Source organism: Gossypium arboreum, chromosome 5 (genome assembly GCF_025698485.1).
Source record: "Gossypium arboreum isolate Shixiya-1 chromosome 5, ASM2569848v2, whole genome shotgun sequence".
NCBI classification, from domain to species: Eukaryota; Viridiplantae; Streptophyta; class Magnoliopsida; order Malvales; family Malvaceae; genus Gossypium; species Gossypium arboreum.
This window is the reverse complement of record NC_069074.1, coordinates 87,491,475-87,505,706: the sequence shown is the minus strand read 5'-3', so window position 1 is coordinate 87,505,706 and position 14,232 is coordinate 87,491,475. Positions and strand designations below refer to the sequence as shown.

General features: G+C 31.5%; 1 pseudogene; it reads right to left on the bottom strand.

The window, feature by feature from the left end:
- Positions 1 to 13,246: 13,246 nt before the first annotated feature.
- On the bottom strand, positions 13,247 to 13,729 carry LOC108452804 (uncharacterized; annotated as a pseudogene).
- Positions 13,730 to 14,232: the final 503 nt, after the last annotated feature.

The window sequence follows — 14,232 nt, the reverse complement described above, 5'->3', positions numbered from 1 at the left end:
TGCTACAAATTTAAAATGAGTTTTATGAAAATTTATAACAAATGTTTTAGAATATGCCCAATTGGTGAACTGTGTGTTTTCACTGATCAAGATCACAGTTTCCAAATTATCAACTCTAAAATTTTTGCTGCAAAGTTTTATTCAAAATTACGATTTTTATAAAGTAAGGGTATAAGCGCAATGATTTAGTAAAATTTAGACTTTAAGTTAGTAATTGATAGATTCACCTAAGCGATTTAAAAGTGGCAAGTTTTTCTATCAAAGATTTGTGGCAAATTTTATAAAACTTTGATTTTCGGTTTTGCATCGAGCCACATTTTGGAAAGTAAAGATTTCTACGTATTATTGTAACTCTCTAGATTTGGCTATAACATCTAAACTGAGTTTGGGGTGTTACTGTGAATTTGGAAAAATATTTAATTGCGGAAAGTTAAGGTAGTGGAGTAAATAATTAGAGTCGAACCACTGTAAATCGTTGTGTTCTTTGTTGCTTATTTATCCGTTGCTTCCATCATTTACTCGTTGCTTCAATTGGGGTCGAACCATTGGAAACCATTATTTGTTGCTCAAATAATCTTAACGTGTGGGATATTATTATGGATAGTATTTTAATTCCATCCAAACAAGAAGGAGAGCTTTTAATTCCAAAAAGGAAGGAGGAATGAAATGAGATCGATAGGAGAAACATTCAACTTAATGCCAAGGAAATGCACATTCTATTTTATGCAATTAATTTAAATATGGGATGTGACATCTAAATCGGGTTATTGTGCACACTCAGAATTTTACTAACTTTTAAAATCAAACTATATTTCATTTTATCATTTATGGTCATGCTTTGGACCAAATTTGGTATTTTGGTTTGTTGGTTTCATGTAAATGCCGACAAAGAAACTGTTTGTGGATTGGAAAAATAGATAGTTTTTGCGTAAATTCGATTGACTCGTTAAATCAATTTAATTAAAAAAAATTTGATTTCTTTAAATTTTTATTTTTATTTTTCATTTTAGTTAATAATTTTTTTTAAAAAAATCCTTAAATCATTAATGAAGCATGGAACTCGTCAAGTTTAAATTAAAGCCCAATGTTTTACTCTTATAGACTTTTCCTAATTTTTATGCTTCTAAGACAGATATTTGTCTTTTCACCTTCAGAACATTTACAGCTGAAATTAAAGCTCAATAATATAATTTTAGTTTTTATTTAATTTTTTTATTTTTAATCACAAGAGTTAAATAAAACAACAAGGGTCTCTTTTATCTTAACTAGTGATTAAGGATTCAATCTCGTTTTGAGCATGAAGCAACTTTAAAATTTATAGTTAATATCTACCCTCTTAATAAGTCTACAGAATTTAAAAGATTAATTACAAAACTTATTCAGATAGATATATTAAAGAAAATTCTACGTAATTATTTTTTTCAAAAATACGTGCTCTTTCTTTTGTTTTTAATCGTATATATATATATATATATATATCATGTTGATGCCATATGCTCCTTCAAATCCTCTTTAATCACCGGCATGAATTTTTTTCTTATATATATATATATGTTACACATAGCCGAAAATAAATACAAGATTCAAATATTTTTCAAAAATATATATATTTTACATTTTACATTAAGAAACTTATTTTGCTATAAATAACTAGTAGTAGCTTCACTTTCATAGCATTTTACATTAAAATAAAATATCAAAAGCCACCCAAAATTAAGAATATAATTACTTTTTAATTTATTCTACAATTTTTTATTTTCATCAAATTCACGTATATATAATGAGATGCAACTCATAGATGATGATAACATGGAGACAATTATAGCAGTGCATTGATCCATTGATAACGTTAAACCAATGGAGTTGTTCACTGAGTTGGAGGATGTTGAACCGAGAAATGTGACAGTTAATATTCCTATAGCTTTAATAGCTCTAGTACAAAATGTCACACAATTAAATCAACAATATAGAGTTTAAGGCCAGTAAGTAGAGGCACCAAGAGTGCTTGTAGATTAGACAAAAAAAATTTATACGAATTTGACCTCGATCTAAATGTTAGGTGGGTAAATTCGAGCAATTATGGAGTGATATTGACATCCGATGACAATCCATACAATGCGTCTACTTTGTATAATAACCTTAATTTGGGTCTTGATTACTTTGTATAATAACCTTAATTTGGGTCCTGATTTTGAGATACATCTATTAGTTTCTGGTCTTCATGCAGGTAATGAAGAAATACCTGATGATGATGATGATCCCAACCACCAGGTCGAGGAATTTAGTGACCCCGATGTCGATGAGGTTTTGGATGATATCAATAATGAAGGAGATTATGATGATAATGCAAACGCTCATCCACTCAGGAATCTGACTCGTGGCATTATTATATAGGATGAACCTTTAGACACATGAATAAATCCTGATATGATGTATGCATCTAAATTTCCAGAATACCCAAATATAATATCTTCTCATAAGTTAGTGTCGGATTAAAAATCAGAAGAGTAGGTCGTAGGTCTACTATTCTCAAATAAGGAGGGATAGGGAGCTGCATCAAACATTATAGCTTGAAAGTGTCAATAGACTACAAAGTCGTTGTACCTAAACTGGCATTATATATTGTGGTGTATTGGAGGTTTACCCATATATAAGTTAAGTAGCTGGGGAAATATCTGATGGTAACTAAGGTTCGCATTGTGGGATATTCTTTCATTTTGCTTCGATCATCAAATCTATAAGGAAGATTTTCCTCAATAGATCACAAACTTATATAATAAAAATATGAATCCAGAGCTTAATTGAGTTGGCATATCACTCAAATTTCAAAACTAAAATCCAACCATCTGAATATCAACACAAATATAAATATGATATAATAGGGGTTGACGCAGATAAGGTCTATCCCTACCTTTTTAAGATGACATAGAATGGTCTATCCCAACCTTTTTTTAGTTGATTTTGATTGTGTCTAGTACAACCTTTATAAAGTCGGTGTAGGCACGGCCTAGCCCAACTATTTTTAAATTGCCTTTAACGGAGGCATGAGCCAACTCTTTAAAAGTTGGCATATGAATGCTTTATTCTAACTTTTTTTGGATCGTATATTTCCTCCTATCCCAACCTTTTTTTAAAGGTCGGCCTTGATTATATCTTTCCCAACCTTTCAATAAAGGTTGGCCTAGGTTAAATTATTCTGACTCTGATAATACTCTAAAATGACGTGTTTTTATATATTAATCATGTGTTTATTTTGAGCTTGAGCCTACTAATTTGAGCTATTTATGTCTTTTTATCTTTTAGGGACTAAATTGGAGGCGAAAAGTAAATTCAAGGGAAAAAGCGTCAATTCGGAGATTAAATGGGCCAATATGCAACGTGGGACAAATATGGTGCCAAAAGTGCGAACATGGAAGGCACAAGGACTTAAAAGCAAATAGAAGAGATTTTATTTTGGAAGACTCTATTTTATTTTATTCTATTAGGATAATTAATATTAAGATAATTATTAGGATTATTCAAATTTAGGATTTTATTTTAATTATCTTTGTTTATCTTTAATTAAATGTATTTATCTTTTTAGAATTTAAGTTCAATTAGACTATCTCCCTAGCACTATAAATAGGGGGTGAAGTGACTCTATTTGGGGATCTTTTTCTGTAAACACTCTCCCCCAAAAGTCTTTTGTTCTTTCATATTTCTTTTCAATAAAATTTCTTTTTCCATATTTTTATTTATTTTCTTTCCTCCATTATCATGAGCCGCTAAAAACCCTTCTAGCCAAAAGTTGTCAATATTTTCCCAAAAGGGTTCTTGAGGCCTAGAATCAGACTTAGCCTTCTCGCCAAGTATTCATCGTTTCTCAAGACTACGGCTAACGCTCCGTCCATGGCCCTTAAGTAAGCTTTTCAAGATATGCAAAGGCGGCCGCTTTGTATGTTTTGGAAGGACTGCATAGTCGGTTCGTTAACTTACTGCGTTAGAGGTTGGCGAGCCAAAGAGACAAAATGGTGTAGGATTCGCCATTGAGAAGCGTTGATCTAGCATAGATTACTGGCTAGAGTCAGGTTCCCTAAAAATCGTAAATCTAATCTTTGGAGCTGGTGGTCGTAGGCGTCCTCTTCCACTATAACTGGCTTACTTGAGTCGAGAAGGATCATCCAAAAGCCAAGGATTGAGCCCAAGGCGGAATGAGACAACCGGAGGCTGGAACTTTCCCATAAGAATTTATTTTCTCTTAAAACTCTCTTTATTATTTTTATTATTTTCGTAATCATAATTTCAGTAAACTTTAAATTCTGTTTTTATTTTATTTTCGCTTCCAAAATCAATTCTTAAATTCTGTTTTTTATTTTTTTTCCAGGAACGCAGGTTTTCTTGGGCACGATTCTGCCCAGGATTTCGAGAGACAAGCATTCGTATAATCCGGTCCCTGAGGATTCGACCCTACTTCCCCTTTACTATTTCTTTTTCATTATTTTACAGGGAATAGGATATTTTTAGTGCTCTCAATGACCGCATCAGACTCTTTTTCCAAAGCGTTGCAACGCCTATACTAACAACACTAAGAATGACATTTTTGGAAACGTTGAGGGAATCGTCAAGGGCCTATGTCAACCTTTTTTAGGTCGTCTTAAGTCAAAAAAAGTGTCGCCAAAAAACCTGTTTTGTTAAAGTATTATTTTAAATACGAAAAGATATCTTTATAACTTTCCCTAACAGAATTGGTATTCAATTGACTCATGACACCAACTTAATTAGAGATTTTATAATTTGTATAGATTATATGTTTTTAATAAATAATACATACATCTCTTCTTATTTTTCTACCAACTATTGTTTTCTATAACTTAATAACAAGGCAAAATATTTTCTATTTCTAGCTGCTAAGTAGGACCAATTTATCATTTATGGGCATGCTTTGGACCAAATTTGGTATTTTGGTTTGCTGGTTTCACGTAAGTGCCGACAAAGAAACTGTTTCGTGGATTGGAAAGAAAATTCTTGGTTGACTTGTAAAATTAATTTAATTTATTTTTTTATTTTTTAAGTTTATTTTTGTTTTTCATTTTAGTTAATAAATATTTTTTTTAAAATCCTTAAATCAGTGAAGAAGCATGGAATTCGTCAAAGTAATTGAAGTAATTTAATATGCTCCATTTGTCTTCACAACAAAAGCCCAATGTTTTACTTTAGATTTTTCCAAATTTGTATGCTTCCAAGACAGATATTTGTCTTTTCACCTCCAGAACAATTAAAGCTGAAATTAAAGCTCAAAATACTTGTCATCTCTTTGTATTGGATACAATAAATTATTTAATAATTTCAACTGGTCTAACCTAATAAATTATTCAAATTTTGAAGGCTATTCTAAAATAATATAATTTTAGTTCTTATTTAAATTTTATTACTTTCAACTACGGAAGTTAGGTAAGATAGTTAGTGTCTTTTCTACCTTAATTAATGATTCAGAATTTAATACTCATTTTGGGTATGAAGCAATTTTAAAACTCGTTGTCAGTGTCTATCTCGTTAATGGGTCTATTGTTGCAAATTCATACCTCTATTTTCCTTCCAATCATTTTTTTTCTTTTTTGTGGGTTATCCTACGATTTCTATTTTAATTTTCTACCATATTTACTGTCTCAATAAACTCTCTCTCTAAGTTACCATAGCCCAGCTATGGGCTTGCACAATACACCTCAATTTTAATATCCTGAGAGACTCCATTAGTTGTCATAGTCTAGCTATGGTCTTTCACTTCAGTATCCTTATTTTTATCATCCTGATAAACCATCCATGATGTCATGGTGTCTTTCAAATATGTTCTTACACGATATACCCTGTGTTTATTGTCCCGGCGGACTATCCCGTATTTAATTTCCTATCGGACTATCTTGTGTTTAATGTCCCATTGGTCTCTTCCATTTTTAATGTCATGTCGAACTAACTACGATGTCATAGCGTCTTTCAGCTATGGTCTTACACCATATAACTCCATGTTTACCATCCCGACAGATTATCAAAGGATACTATAACGTTTTTCAACTATGGTCTTAGTCCTATTTACCATGATACCACACCTCAATTTTAATATCCTGAGAGACTCCATTAGTTGTCATAGTCTAGCTATGGTCTTTCACTTTAGTATTCTTATTTTTATCATCCCGACAAACCATCCATGATGTCATGATGTCTTTCAAATATGTTCTTACACGATATACCCTGTGTTTATTGTCCCGGCAGACTATCACGTATTTAATTTTCTATCGACTGTCTTGTGTTTAATATCCCACTGGTCTCTCCCATTTTTAATGTCATGTCGAACTAACTACGATGTCATAGCGTCTTTCAGCTGTGGTCTTACACCATATAACTCTATGTTTACCATCCCGACAGATTATCAAAGGATACTATAACGTCTTTCAACTATGATCTTAGTCCTATTTACCATGATACCATAGCATCTTTCAACTATGGTCTTAATCATTTATATCATGATGTCATAGCATCTTTCAACTATTGTCTTACTCATCCTTATCATGATGTCATAACATCTTTTAGTTATGGTCTTATTTATTTTAGGCATACAACCTTCGATTGGTCTCATAGCTTAGCCATGATCTTTTACTTACTTTCCCCATTACATTCCATCCATTCCTCTATTTGCCATCCCATATATTGATGCTTGAACATCGCAATGTCCTCTATGCAAGGCTTGGAGCTTTGCTCATCACAGGTGCACACAACAACACCATATGGTAGTATCTAACAAAATCACTACTTTCTAATATTTCCTTTCCTAACTTCGCCTAAACCTGGCAATATTTCCCATACATACATTACATGTATTTCATGGATACAATACCATAGAACCATAGATAATTCATGCACACTGTAATAGAATGGTAAATACTCATAAACTCATGCAACATTATAGCCTACTTAGCATTTTAGGGGTTGAGTACCGAAACTCACTTGATCCTTCTTCACCTTGTCCACTTAGCTTTTCAAGGAGCCAAAGCTTCCATGCTTCTGGAAACTAAGCAAGACAACCAATTCATGCGTTAAACTAGATAAATCCTAATTTAAACTCAATTTTCCAAAAATATGCAAGACCCTAAAAATGGTTCTAGAATATCTTAATATTGGTTTTCTAAATCTTACATACACTGAAGGTCTTAGAACCTTACCAATTTCTTATATTTCTACTTTTCTAGATAATTAATTATGATCATTACTCCATGTAGATCATTCATAAATATTGCTTCCTCGGAGCAACCCAAGGAAGAAGATGAATAAAATGAAATAAAACAAAACAGATTGGATATGAAGTCTCCCAAGAAGTCACTCTTCAGCTATTTATAGCCCTTTCTACATAGTCTTCAACCATGTAAAATCCACTTATTTTCAATCATTTTGTCCCCCGCTAAGGGACCAACTGGTTCTAATCTAGCCGAATCAGATTTGGAATTTAACCATGTCTAAATCAACCATTATATTTCTCTATCTAAATTAGCCAATATATTTCTCTAACTCTTTAGTAGAGACCATTAGCTTATGATATCTTTCGATTTAACCCCTAATTTGTTTCAAATTTCTAAATTTAAAGGGACCCTGGTGTGACAATAGCAATAAATGTTTTTAAATTGCATAAATATCATTTAATTTTTGTAAGATCCCAAAAATCGGGTTAGAAAAAAATTAGGGTTTGAAACTAAGAGTGGTCATCCTTCGATTTTGAGTTTAGGTTTTGAAAATTTATGACAATTAAATTGATTTGATTTAATGGTTAAGTGTTTGAGGTATGTGCATGAGGTTTTGGGTTCGAATCCTATTTCTGGAAATTTTGTTATTTTACTTAAACCCTTACCTTTGAACGTTGGGTTTATAAGTTAAAATTCATCAATTAATGTCAAGAATGAGTCTGTTGGTTCAATGGCTAAGCTTCTGTAAACTCCTTGGTTTTGTGTTCGAATCTCAGTGAAAGCAATAGGAAATATTTTATTTTGAATATTGTATGGTAGTTAGTTTCAGTTGGTTACTTAAAACCTTCCAGAAACCTCCGCTGGTTTTTCTTTTCATTGTTGTTCTTTCTTTTTCTATTATGTTTCTTCTGTTAGTCGTTCTCAATACTTAGTTCTTCATTTTGGTTTCCTCATTTTGGTTTCTTCCTTTCAAAGTGACCTTTTCTTTTGTTACATTACATTGCACTGATTCTGTACGCGATCTGACTTGTCTTTCTAGTTCAATTCGTTGACCGGGACAAGACTTCATCCTTGTTTCTGCTTCAAATTTGTACCAGATACTACTGAAAACCCCTATTTTTGCTAATTTTGGACGTCAAAAAACGTGGCTATCGATGCCACATGGCCAGAGACATAAGCATGTGCCCAGGCTGTGTAAGCCACACGGCTGTATGCCAAGCCACGTGGTTGGTCATGTAACTCATTATTCATTAAATTTGAGTCACACGGGCATGTGTCCAAGCCATGTGTGGCCATGTTAGTGCAGGGTTCATACGGGAAATGACATGGGTGTATGTCTAGGCTGTGTAACTCACTGTTTATAATTTAGGACCACACGGCCAGGGACATCGGCGTGTGCCCAGGCCGTGTGAGCTACACGGGTAAGGACATGGGCATGTATCCAAGTCGTGTAACTCACTATTTATAATTTAAGATCACACAGATAAAGAAATGGGTGTGTGTGCCCAGGTCGTGTAAGCCATACGGGCAAGGATATGGGCATGTACCTAGGCCGTGTGAGATAAACAGGCAAGGATATGAGCGTGTACCTAGGTCTTGTAAGCCACACAAGCAAGAACATGGGCATGTGTCCAGGCCGTGTGACTCACTGTTTACAATTTAAAATCACACAAGCAGATGACACGAGCGTGTGATCTGCACATATGTATGTTATGTTTGAACCTAAGTGAATAGAATCTGTCAGAACGTAATGTGCTATTGCCTGATGTGTGTGAATTATCCAAGTATGATGTGTATTTGTTAAGTTTACCGGTACGCCTCTGCATTATTCTGTTGATGGAGAATATGTGATATCTGAATATGTTAGATCGATTGTTATTGATTCTGTTTTATAACCGTGCACGTAACTTCATGAAAATTCTGATATGATCTGTTATGGTTCGAAAAGTCTATTTTACATGTTTACTGATTCTGTTATTGAAAGATATCATGTCTTACATACTTATTACTTTGATTCTACATATGCATGCCATGGCACAATGCATAGGATTTAGGTTGATGTTAAAGGAGGAAGATTTTGTACTGGCAGTTAAAGATATACGTAATTAGTGGCTTGACCATATAGATTTGATTGGTAGTTTAACTGCATATTGATAAGCCATTGTTGCTGGGCAACCCATGGTGGCGATTCATCATTACCTGGCAACTCGATATGACTTTGTTGGTGTGTTTTGATGGATGAGTTCAGGGGAGAACTCTATTTTGGTGTGTAACGGAGTTTGGGAATACTGTTTCTGATAGATCTGCATTCTGATTTGTTTGAAAAATACTACATCTACATAAACATACATGCTCTGTTCTGCTCTGTTTTGTTATGTTCTACTTCGTTTTGTTCTGTTATGTTCAGTTCAATTCTGCTATATACCATTCGGTGTTGTTCTTCTCTATTCTGTTTTGCTTTGTTCTATTGTACTACTTTTGATTAAATCTCTGTGATACTCTAGAGCTATCCATACCGTATTGTCCATATCGGTTATACATCTGCTCTTAAGTTCTTTGTGTTACTACGAGTTAGAGGTGATCATGGGCCGGGCCGGGTTGGGTTCGGGCCGGGCCCATACAAATTTTTAGGCCCGTCTACTAGGCCCCGGCCCGGCCCGGCCCGAAATATGGGCCTAAAATTTTGCCCAAGCCCGGCCCGAAATAAAATTACTAAGCTTGAAAGTTGTGGCATGCCTGCCCATATTAAATTTTTTTTTATTTCATTAAATAAAAAAATTTTAAAATATAATAAATCAAATATATTTAAAAACATAAAACAAATATTAAAACAAATAAAAATAATACTAAAACAATTCTTAAAACAATACACAAATTAATAATATAATAAAAATAGTTATATTAAAAATTTAAAATAATTAAAATAAAATAAAAATATATATTAATATATAATTGCCCGGGCCGGGCAAAAACTCTTACTCGAGGCCCGACCCGCTTTCTAAACGGGCCTCGCTTTTTTGCCCAAACCCATTTTTCGGCCTATATTTTTACCCAAACCTCCCATTTTTAGGCGGGCCTTGAACTGCCGGGCCGCCAAACCATGATCAGCTCTACTACGAGTTATATAGTATGCTCTGCTTATTTGTATTTGAGTCTAGTTATACCCGATGCTTGGTAAATCACCCTTTGTTTTACCTTCATTTGTTCAAGAAAACATTTGATTCAGTATCGACGGCGTACGGGAGATTGTTTTACACTGAAATAACTTCGAATTGATCTTTTGGGTTGTAAATTATCTTGGATTTGTCTTACTTTCCTTTTGATAATCTCGTCCGTATCAATCAATTTCTAACACGAAATTACAAAATCACCTAAATCGACAAAAATGAATTTCTGGTTTTCAAAATTAAAATCCCGAAAAGAAATCAGTTTTCAATGCATTGGTGTAACTCGTCCAAGTATGGCTTAAACTTCTAGGTTGGATTTAGGTGTTACAATTTTAATTAAAATTATTCATCTAAAATTAAATTCTGTTTTTATTTATATTTTGGAAAGAAAATAATTTTAACCAAAAATTAAAATAAAACTTCAACCATTTGATTTAATAGTGTTATAACTTTATTCATTTATATAAATATTTTATTTTTTTTATAAATTATATATTATTTTATATATGATAATCGGTTTGTATTTATATTCTATTAGGAAATGAAAAAATACAATTTTTAAAAATATAAAATCTAAAAATTAGTGACGACTGGGAAAGAAAAGTCACACAAAGGTAAACATTTAGTGACACCTATAATAAATATTTTGGAAAGTACACATTTAGCAGCATTTGTAATCCAAAACACCGCGATCCGCATTACATTTTGCAGAGCTTTGTGAATGAAAATGTCATTAAAGGTCTTACATGTACCACTATTTTTTCAAGAACTGTCGTGGAATGCCATAAACCTATAGTGACGAGTTTTTTCCAAAAATATAGCTACTTTTTGCGACACTGCAGCTTTTGTTGTGCCATTTTCCCTTTCCATCGTAATAGTTATAGCAACGTTTATAAATGCCGCAAAAAGCTTAAAAAACGTCATTGAATGCTTAATCTACTGTAGTGGAAACACTCTGTAATGGCACACAATCTGATCAAACACACCACAGAATCTGAAAAGTCGAATAATGATATACAAAGCTAATGTTACATGCACAACTTAATAGAAAGAAACATATCATATAAGTGACAGAATGAAACATATTTTTTGAATTTTTTTCATGTATGATTTTTAGAAGAACAGTAATATATTCCTCAAATCAATTTAAGTAATAATTTGGTAGGTTTGTCTATTAAAGCATTACCTACTTCAGTATTTGAAAAGCCAATATAATATAGAAATGTGTAGGCTATAATATTATTACGAGGAAAGTAAATACGAGTTACGCTCTTGTTTCTTTAATCAAAATTTTGTTTTATTGAATTTTCTTGATAAAAATTTTAATGAGATAATATGTTATTAATATTAAAATAAAATTTCACATAAAAAATTTATGTAAGAAAAGTGTTATAAATATCTTGTTTCGTGTATAAAAATAAAATTTAAAGAAGTATTATAAAACTACAAATAATATGACACGCATATGCGTGTGTGGAAACTATATATATAATAATGTGGAAACTATATATATAATAAAGTTTGGTTGTATGGTAAATTTAAAGTTTTACACATTGGTGTACGCTCAAATCCCATCATAAATATTTTTAAATAAAAATTAAAATACCATCGAATAATATAACTTATTTTAAATACAAAAGATATCTTTATAATTTTCCTAACAGAGTTATTGTTCGGTTGACTCATAATACCAACTTAATTAGAAATTTTATTAACTGTATAGATTATATATTTTTAATAAAAAATACATACATCTCTTCTTATTTTTCTACCTATTATCGTTTTTCAACTATTGTTTTCTATAACTTTATAACAAGGCAAAATATTTTCTACTCAATTTCTAGCTGCTAAGTAGGACCAATTTATCATATATGGGCATGCTTTGAACCAAATTTAGAATTTTGGTTTGCTGGTTTCACGTAAGTGCCGACAAAGAAAGTGTTTGTGGATGGATAAAATTGTGTAAATTCGATTAACTCGTGAAATTAATTTAATTAAAAAATTTTAAATTTTTTAAAAGAAACCCTTAAATTATTAATAAAGCATGGAATCGGTCTAGTAATTGAAGCAATTTAATATGCTCCATTTGTCTTCACAACAAAAGCCCAATGTTTTACTCCTAGATTTTTCCCATTTTTTATGCTTCTAGGACAGATATTTGTCTTTTCACCTTCATAACAATTAAAGCTGAAATAAAAGCTCAAATACTTGTCATCTCTTTTAAATTATTTAATAATTTCATCTAGTCTAACCTAATAAATTATTCAAAATTTGAAGAGTATTCTAAAATAATATAATTTTATTTTTTTAATTTTTCATTTTCAAGAGTTAAATAAAATGATAAATTTCTTTTACCTTAATTAATGGTCGATTGTTTAATTCTTATTTTAGGTATGAAGTAGCTTTAAAATTCATGGTCAATATTTACTTCTTTAATGAACTTACAGAATATAAATGATTAGTTATTAAACTCATTACGATAAATACATTAAAAATTAAAATTCTAGGTAATTTTTTTTCAAAAATACTTGCTCTTTCTTTTGTTTTTAATGGTATATATCATGTTCATGCCATGTGCTCCTTTAAATCATCTTTTAATCACCGGCATAAAAATGGAGGAAAATGCTTATATTTTTTTCTTTTATAGCCGAAAATAAATACAAGATTCACATATTTTTCAAAACAATAATTCTTTTTACATTTTACATTAAGAAAATTATTTTATTATTAATAACTAGTAGTGGCTTCACTTTCATAGCATTTTACATTAAAATAAAAATATTAAAAGCCACCCAAAATTAAGAATATAATTAATTAAGTAACAAAGAATAAATCCCAAATTTTTCCTTTAATTTAATAAATTCAACTCTATTTTAAGCCAAATACTTCATTGGAAACTCTTTTATATAAATGTATAATATATACACATAAATGAAGAAAAAACAGTCTGACAAACTTAGAACTGAAATGTTTTATTCTATAAGCAATAGTTAATTAGTTATATGTATATATAGACACGAAAAAGCCGACAGAGAAATGAACAGAAGACAGCTTTGAGTTATTGTTCATCTGTAAGATTTAAGAATAGCTCCACAAAATGTGCATATTATAGCTTTCCATGATTTCCAATAGAACCGAACATAACAAAACCTGGTGATCGTTTTCATGTCTCCGACGCTTGCTCCTCCGCCGCACCGGGAGCACGTTCTACTGGCTTAGTACCCGTCAGCTTCCACCTTTGGTCCACCAAGAAACAGAAGCACACCATAACAAAACAAAGTTTAATCAGAAAAGTTATTCTTTTTGTTCGAAACTTTTTGATGTAATAATTTTGAGGGTTGCATGAGATATTTATAGACCAGAGATGATGTTAAAGATCGAGCAATTTGTAATTGAAACGACCGTCGGATTGTTGGAAAAGGGAAGTAGTTCGATGTTTTGTTGATGTTATTTATTCCACAAACCTGTCGAGCCCATCATGGCAATACTGTATGGATGATTTACACTTGGACAAGGCAGTTGGGGTTTTTAATTAAGCGCCAGTTCTTCGTTACTTTTGAAAAGTACTTTTGAGAAGTGCTGTGGAAAAGTACTTTTGAGAAGTGCTTTTGAAAAGTTTGGTTTAAAATTTGAGTGTTTAGTATTGCTGTCAAAAAGTACTTTTGAGAAATAAAATATCCATTTTAGACATGTTATTATCAAGTAACAAATATACATTTAAATAATATTTAAATTAGTTAATATTATTATATTTTAGTAAGAATATAAAAATTTATTATAACTTCTTGTTAATATTTTAATATATAAAATATAAATTTTAAATATTTTAAGCAATAAATATTAATTATTTATAAAAT